This window comes from Silene latifolia, chromosome 9 (genome assembly GCF_048544455.1).
Source record: "Silene latifolia isolate original U9 population chromosome 9, ASM4854445v1, whole genome shotgun sequence".
Taxonomy (NCBI): Eukaryota; Viridiplantae; Streptophyta; class Magnoliopsida; order Caryophyllales; family Caryophyllaceae; genus Silene; species Silene latifolia.
In genome coordinates this window covers 191,525,749-191,535,442 of record NC_133534.1, presented here as the reverse complement: position 1 = coordinate 191,535,442, position 9,694 = coordinate 191,525,749, and positions in this window count along the sequence as shown.

The following is a 9,694-nucleotide window of genomic DNA, read 5'->3' as shown; positions in this document are numbered from 1 at the left end:
GATTAAAATGGCTGAGGAAGACATGCACAAGACGACTGCGTTCACTACACAGTGGGGTACATATTGCTACATGGTCATGCCCTTCGGTCTCATCAACGCCGGGGCTACTTATCAAAGAACCGCTACCACTCTCCTACATGATATGATGCACAAGGAGGTAGAGGTGTATGTCGATGACATGATTGTCAAATCAAAAGAGTGGGACGGCCACATCAATGCCTTTCGAAAATTCTTCGCTCGTCTGCGGAAGTATAACATGAGACTAAATCATCAGAAGTGTACATTCGGGGTCACCTCCGGAAAACTCTTGGGACATGTCGTCAGCAAAAGGGGCATTGAGATTGATCCAACCAAAATCAAAGCCCTTCAACAAATGCCTCGGCCTAGGAACGAGAAGGAGATTCGGGTATTTCTCGGTCAGGTTCAATACATCAGCCGCTTCATTGCTAAGCTCACCATGATTTGTGAACCAATATTCAAGAAACTTCGCGCCTCCGATCACACCGATTGGGACGACGATTGTCAAAAGGCCTTCGACAAGATAAAGGAAATCCTATCCAAACCTCCTGCCTTCATGCCACCTCAACCGGGGATTCCTCTATCCCTATACCTGACTGTTACCAACACAGCCATGGGAGCTATGCTGGCACAAATAGTCGACGGCGAAGAACGAGCCATCTACTACATCAGCAAAATGTTCTTTGAGTACGAGACAAGGTACACCCAACTGGAAAAGACATGCCTTGCCCTAGTATGGTCAACAAAGAAGCTGCGGCATTACATGCTCAGCTACACGGTCCACATCTACTCCAAGATGGACCCGGTCAAATACATCTTCGAAAAACCCGTACTAAACGAAAGGCTGTCTAGGTGGACACTCACGCTATCCGAGTTTGATCTCAAGTTTGTACCGCTCAAGGTTAATAAGGGAAGAGCAGTTGCCGATTTCCTAGCAGAGAATCCTGTCAACGAGGATCCAACGACCGACATATGGTCACTTTCTGACGAAGACATCCTTTATGCCGATTACGACGCATGGGACCTATATTTCGATGGTGCATCTAATATGAGAGGCTTTCGGGTAGGAATCCTCCTAATATCGCCAGAGGGAGAACATTTTCCGATCTCGGTCAAACTGGACTTCGCCGTCACCAACAATGCCACCGAATATGAAGCATGTCTTATCATCCTGCAAGCAGCCATCACACTTGGCATCAAGAGATTGAGGGTTCATGCTGATTCCTCGCTCATCATCAATCAGGTGTCCGGGTCATGGAAAATCCGAAGTGACAGTTTAGCTCCCTACCGAGCAAAGATCAATCAAGAGGCTGATTCGACCAAATCGACTATTTCCACTTGCCACGAGAGGAAAATCAATTTGATGATGCCCTGGCAAAACTTGCCGTGCTCGTCAACATACCTGACGACATGACATCGATGCCCCTATGTGTCGAGAGAAGGAGTGAGCCAGCTCACATTTGCGCCATCATTGACGACTAGGAAAGCCATGATGAACCTTGGTACCAAGCCATCCTCAACAACAAAACCAAAACCGAATTCCCTCCCAACTCTGACCCAAGAGGACAAAGAGCCATCCGTTTACTTGCATCACAATTCGTGATAAACCAAAATCAACTCTACAAAAGAACACCTCAAGGAATTCTCCTCCTTTGCATTGACCATCACAAAGCCAAAAAAGTCATGGGAGTTCCACGATGGAGAATGTGGCTCTGACATGAGCGCAATGATGCTTACCCGAAAAATCATGCGGCAAGGTTACTACTGGACCACCATGGAAGCTGATTGACGTAAATACGTCAAGCATTGCCACAATTGCCAAATCTTCGGCAACATACAACATATACCACCATCCCTTTTTTACACCATGACATCACCCTGGCCTTTCTCGACCTGGGGCGTCGACATCATTAGGAAAGTTAACCCGGTAGGCACCAAGGGGCATTGTTTCGTCCTCGTTGCCATCGACTACTTCACCAGATGGGTGGAAGCGCAGTCGTATGCAGTCTTGACCGTCAAACAAGTGGCCAAGTTTATCCAAAACAACATCATCTGCCGATATAGAGTACCCCATGAAATCATCAGCGATCAAGGCTCTCACTTCCGGGCGGAAACTCAGGCCTTGCCGGACAAATACAAGATGAAACGACATCGATCTTCCCCCTACCGTTCCCAAACCAACGGAGCAGTGGAGTCAGCTAACAAAATTCTTGTCACCATTATCAAGAAAATGCAAGACAACTACCGCGATTGGCCGAGCAAACTCCTATTCGCACTCTGGGGATACCGAACCTCCATTCGAACACCGTCAGGCGCCACACCCTTTTACCTAGCATACGGCATGGAGGCCGTTCAACCGGTAGAGTTAGAGGTCCCTTCTCTACGCATCCTACTGGAGAGTCAAGTCCCTGAGGCGGAATGGACCCGCCGAAGGTACAAACAACTCACTCTTCTAGACGAACGGCGACTCAACGCCTTGCACAACGTCCAGCTATACCAACGACGTATACAACGGGCATTAAACAAGAAGGTCAAACCCAGAAACATCCAAGAAGGCGACTTGGTCCTCAAGTCGGTCCGAGCGCCGCTACCCGTCGATCTGAGGGGAAAATTCAAACCCAACCGGGCCGGGCCATACCTGGTCAAGAAAATACTTTCGGGGGGCGCAGTGAGACTGAGTGACCTAGATGGGGAGGATTTTACAAACCCGACCAACCTAGACCAAATCAAGAAATACTACCCTTGAACCATAGCAACCAACGATCCAAGCCTAGTTTTATAACTAGCAACCACCTCAACCCTTTTCAAGTCAAGTTCCTCAACGCATTCTGATTTGATATTGCATGTTTTATCGAGTCTAAGTTGCGGTACCTTGCCCGTTTCAAAGGTTCTTTGATCTGTCAAAGCCAACATCCATTTGCATTAAAAAAAAAAACCCTGAACTACGAGCATGGTTTGATTTCACCTCTTCAGGTGGATACGTAGGCAGTCCCTCATATACATGAGGGATACAACCACAAAACCCAATCAAAATTTACAAAACATTTCGAACTACGATCATGGTTTGATTTCACCTCTTCAGGTGAATACGTAGGCAGTCCTTTCTTACACAAGAAGGATACAACCATCCCCATAATAAAAAAAAAAACAAAAACCCACATACAAAAAACATCACCCCCCATTAAAAAATAAAGAAAGGGAAAACCATTCCCTTTCCCACAAAATACAACAATAAGCCTTTCTCCCTTCCTACGAAAATCCCACTTTCCCGAGTGCAAATGTTTAGGACGATTCATGCTGAATTGCCTTTACAAAATGGATGGAAGAAACAAGCGTTCACAATTTTCGACACGTGCAATCCCCTTATTTAATTAATAATGGGAGGGATTACAATTTCAACAACAAATAAAGCTCGATGAGTCTACAACTTGTCAAAGCTAAGGTGTCGACTAAAACACCTCACATCATAAAACTAGCACAAAACACACAATAACTAGCTAGTACAACATAATAAAAACTCACAACAATAATACAACATATAATAAAGTGGGTAATGGAGGTCTTCATTCTTCCATTCTACCCTTGCCTTTTCCCTCGGGGTACATCTTCCCCTTGTTCTTCTTGTTGGCCCGCCTAGCATGGATTTCCTCCTCGGAACGGATCCTCAACGGATCTACAACGACAACAGCCTCCGGTCTAGAACAAGACCCCATGTTCGACCCGAAACGAGCCCATGCACGGCCCACCATATTCTTGGGACCCGAGCTTCTCCTCTTTGGTGGCCTCATAACATCGGGGCTAACCCCATCAACGTACTCCTCGAAGAAGGCACGGTTGGCCTTTCCAACCTCTCGATACTTCAGGTCGACAACCTCGTCCTTACGGAATTTTGACCTCTCTTCCAAGGACGGAGCTCGTGACCACTTGACATAAGCGGGAGTCACCCATGACGTGGCAACGGGGTTTGGTACCTCCCAAAGCGGCCGAGTGGCCCACCATCTTTCGAAGACCTCCACAAGCTCGGAGTTCTGAAAAACATTCTCTTGGACCAGGGTATCTTGAGCGGGCACCTTTTGTTGACGCCTCATTTGCCTCATGAGCCTTTCGGGATAAATGAAGGAAGCAACCTTCAAACCCACCACCATCAAAGAACGAGGACTAGCATCCGAAGCGGGTAACCCCGTGAAGGACCTCAAGTGCCACCATGGCACCACCCAACGGATGTGAGGACCACCCTCCTCCGCAAATCTTGCGGCCCAATAAGCCTCGGTAGAAGCAAAACTATCCGAGTACAACTTCTTCCTCATGGTAAGGTGACGGAAGGAATAAGAAGAAGAATCAACCGGAGGCTCTACATATCTTAGCCTCTCCAATAGCCACACTTGGAGGATCCTTGGGGACCCAAATGAAGGAGCTTCTCCACAAGAGCCTTCCTTGTCCAAAGCTTGGATGATCTCTCCAAGCACCAACAATGATGGATCTATACCATGCTCCATTTGCTCAACCACATGAATAAGGGTCATGCTACCATAACATTTCGGCCCCTCCTTCTTCAAAACATCAACAAAGAGGTACACATTGATAAGGCAAAAGGCAAGAGCCCTTCTCCTAGCCACCTCCGAAACATTGACATCTAATCGGTTGGAAAAGATGTTGATAAGAGCCAACATATCCACACCATGAGGAGCGAGAAGGAAGTTGATTTGACTTGTCGACAAACCCAACATTGAACGGAATTTCTCCTTATAGCATAACCGATTCGGAGGAAGCACCGGAACACAACCCGACCACCCACTAATGGCTCCAACTTCTTCGGCTAGTGAACAAATTTCACCTTTCGGGAAAACGAAAACATGGTGTTTCGAATCCCAAAACCGAGAACATGCTTCGAGAAATGAGGGTTGCACCCTGACTTGACGGAGCACCAACAATTGACCAACTCCCATGCAAACGAGTTGATACTTTTCGGGAGGCGAGAAATCCCTGCATCATTGTCGCAACCCATTCTTAAAAGCATCCATGAAATATTTTGTGGAAGAAGAACAAGAAGAGGTTTTGTAGAGATGTTTTTGTGTTTCAGATGATGAAACAATGAAGCGCAAACATCACTATTTATACAAAATGATCAGCGCGTTTTTCAGAAAAAGGGGAGAGCTGGCTTCCATCGCCAGGCTGCTCGCGCCTCTTTAGGCCTTCCCCAGGATTCCCGCTTTTGACTTGTCTCTTTCAAGTTGTGTTTTCTCCTGACACCTCAAACCTCCCGCCAGGACGCTCGTGCCTCTTTGGGATGATCCAGGACATTTTGTGTTTCCTCGCACTCACATTTCCTTATTTTCGCGTTTTATGAAATCCGACACGGTTTCCATGACGCAGCTTTAAACATACGGATTTTCTTTCTTTTTTTAAAAGGGGAAGGGCTAGTCGGCCCAATCCGCGACGGATCGTTTTCATGTCAATCAAAATTCCGAAATTTTTTTCGCTTTTCACAATTTTCCATCAAAATAAAAATCGAGAATTGATAACACGACATCAATTTTCCTCAAAATTCAAGCGCTCACAAATTCGAGTCTTGACCTCAGAAATCAAATATGCTCGTAAAAATATTTTCTAAAAATTTATCCCTAACGGTTTGAGTTTGAACTTTTCGAGTCACAAATCAATTTCAACAATTTCGATGCAATTTAATTCACGACACGAGTTAATTGCTCAATTTTCAAATTAATTCCTTTTATCTAAAGTGACGACTTGTCGCGGAATTTTCAAATTTCAAATTTTAACTTCAAGTCATCTTGGTTAATTTTTGTTTTTCAATCAAATGCTTTTACGTGTTTGCATTTATGTATATGTGCCATCTGTTGCCTGTTTTCTACGCTAACGATGCAGGAACTGGTGCAAAGCAAAAGGAGAATCGACAGCCGACAGCGCTCCTCCGAAACACAACACAAAAAAGCCAAAAATCACAAAATGAGCTACAATCCAAAAACACATACATACAAACCGCCTCACGCAAAATACATCGACACATGTTTGATACAGACAACTGACCGTACAAACAGGATCCAAAAGATCTGATCATCTATCATACGGACATCGGCCTAAAACAACCATCTATCATACGTACACGGCCTAAGACAACGAACTGGGGTCTATCCGCCACCTACCGAACTAAGCACTCTCTATCCTCTCAAACAGAAAAGAAAGGGAGCAACATAAGAGACAGAGGAGCAACAACGGAAGCAGAGGTGGTTACCATGACGGTAATACCTCGCTCCTGCTCCACGACAAAAATGAAGACAGTGTCTGGAAGACTTCGGATGATAAGGAGGCCAAGGACCATGAGACGACGCACCACCCCGGTGCTGACCCCCAATCATCAGCCATCATGTCTATGAGCCACAACGAAAAGGACAAGTCGGCCACGTCAGCCGCCTCTGCTCCTCTACGGAAATGTCCTCCACCACCGCCTCGGCTCCGGCAGCCTTCCCGGTCACTGCAGCCCCTCCAGGATCATCTTCCTCCTCCAAGGCCTCCACGATGGACCCCGTAGGTCTCAAATGGTACCCTGCGATCAAAAGAATAAACAAAAAACGTCAGCCGAAATTTCGGCATTATGACGGCGTAAATCGGACAAACCCAGAACAAACAAACAACCTGCAAAGCAAAGCGAGGGCAACCCCGCCCAAATCCAACCAAACAAAACAAAAAACAATTAAAAAAAACGCACAAAAACGACTCGGCCTTCTTTTCAAGCAAAAGACGAGTCAAAATAACAAACAAAAATGGCACCCAAGACCCACACGAGGTCCGCCAACAACCCAAAATACATTCCCAATGCAATGAGGAATTTTTCTACGACTCAAAAAGGCAATTTATACGCCAATTTGAGCACAAACCGGTCGAAAATTCAAAAACGGCCGCAAAGAGGCAAACGTGATTTTATCACCCCTCAAGGTGGCCTAAACTACCAATAAGGTCCATTTCAAGGCAAACTGACTCAAGTCAAGCCCAAACAAGCACTTATTTTGTTAGACATAAGACCGTCACAAAAGGCAAAAATTCCAATTTTGCCCACAATACCTAACAAAGGTCCACAATGGCAAACACGGTCTTTCCCGACTACAATGCAACCTAGTGGGACCCACTATCCAAGCAAACAAACTTGGCATTGTGAGATGAGACAGTTTCTCACCTCACTCACGTTTTTCGAGCATAGGGAGCGGGAACGGGGACCAAAATGCAAACTAAAAGCACCCCTACACTCCTAAACAGGTTTCTAACCTAATGCAATCATCAATTTTACTCGAAATGGGCTCAATCAAAAACGCCGAAATCAATTTTCTAGGGTAAATTTTTTTTACCCTAATTTAATCTATCAAATGATCAACAAACTTAAAAGGATTCAAGAGGAAACACATACCTTGAGATGACATTGATGATATCGGCGCAAATGAAAGCAAGCTAAAGGACCAACAATGGCGTTTTTTTGTGTTTTCTTGTGTCGAAAGGTTGAAGATGAGTGAGGATGATATGCAGCCAAACCTTGCTTCTTTTACAGAAAAATAGGGAAGCCCCTTTGGTTAGCCAGCTGGCTCGCGCCTAAACCAAGCCTCCCCTTTCCCTATTCAGTGAATTTTGGGCTTTGGCCCAATTTCCACATAAAAAACTTCAATTTTTCATCGACGACCTTAAGGACCGGAAAATATAAATTCACTATTTCCTCAAAATTCAAACGACGACAATCAAAATCGTCAATTTCAAAATAATAGTGAAAATTCAAATTCGCTATTTCTCCAAATTTCAAACGGCGATAATTAAAACCGTCATTTTCAAAAATAATAGTTGGAAATTAAATTCAGCTATTTCCCACACATATCAACGGCGGCACATAAACCGTGACTTCAAACATAATCGTGAAGATTCCAAATTCACTATTTTCCACACATGTCAAACGGCGGCACATAAACCGTCACTTCAAACATAATAGTGAAGATTGCAAATTCACTATTTCCCACACACGTCAATAGTGGCACATAAACCGTCACTTCAAAAATAATAGTGAAGATTCCAAATTCACTATTTCCTTCAGATGTCAACGGCGCCACATAAACCGTCACTCCAAACGTGATAGCAAAATTCAAAATTTGCTATTTTCTTCAAAATTCAGACAGACGGCGGCACATAAACCGTCACTTCAAAAGCAATGAATAGTGAATATTCCAAATTCACTATTCCTTCAAATGTCAACAGGGGGCTTCCTCGCGAAACCCGCCCTTGTCAAAAATAGTAATAATGAAAATTCAAATTCACTATTTCCACGGCGGCATCATGAGTCCGCTACTTTCAAAACAAGCCCATCCTGTTAGTAATTTAGACCAAATTAATACTCATCTTATGATATTAAAGTTACAAATTAATATATTGTGGTCTAAATCTACATGCATGCAAACAAAATGTATAAAAAATGGTTTTAAACCATCTTAAGACAAAAGTTCCTTACATTGATATAAGGCAAAAATGGGCACTACAAAGGTCTCCTACCTTTATAGTTCTTGAGCTATTCAACTTTAGATAATCCTCCAAAAACACCTAACCACCAAAAAGATGGTCTCCTAAGGATACACCCAAGAATCAATCCAAAAACTACTATATTACTAACTAGGTAAAATTAGTAGTAATCCTTGTTTGTAATGTATTTGATGTACTAATAAATATTATTACTATGATAATATTATTAGTTGGTATTTATATGTGTTTTAAGATGAAAATGATGAACAAAATAAGAAAAAAATTTGGTCTCTAGGTGATCAAGAGAAACCAGCCAAAGGGTGCTTAAAGACCAAAATTTTCTTCAAATTTTTTCAACTAATAAAATGAGGTGAATAGTTGGGTATTTATAGCCTATTATGGGGAACAAAAGTAAGTGGAATTTGCCACTTCATGGACACATGTAGTCCTCTAAAAAACCGGAACAATTGGACTGTATTTGGTCCATTTCGGTTTTTGTCATTTGCCCCACAAATGCTTATAAATCTTATATTTAATTATCTTACATAATTAAATATTAATTTAATTATTTAACACTTAAATAATACAAATTAACTACCAATAACTACTTAACCATTAAGTAATTATAAGACTATTTTATCAACATACAATGTGTCAATATTAACCCATTTAGCTAATTTTACAACCTCTTGTAAAATATAAATGCTAATTGATTCTTCCTCAAAACATATACGCATATCGTATAAAATTAATTAATTAACAATTAATTAATAAATTCTAATCATTTATTATTTAAACATCTCATAATTAAATAATAAATCTCTTTGTCCTGAGTTCGTAACCCGTCATCAAATAATACATTTATGTGACTAACTAAGAGTCAAATAATACAAGGAATTAATTATCTCGTATCTCATACAAACAATTAATATTCTATTTGGGCGTCATCCTATAGGTGTGACCTAAAGGGATCAGCTGATCACCGCCGTCACACGACAGTAATGTCAAACTCTAGTCAGCCAATCATTACCGATTAACGATGACCAGCTGACGAATAAATAAATAAATCCATGATATTCCTTTTACGAGATTTATTATGTAAACGCACTCATTGTGGAGGACACTACTCCAACAATCTCCCACTTGTCTGACACAAGTGTGCGTTACCAAT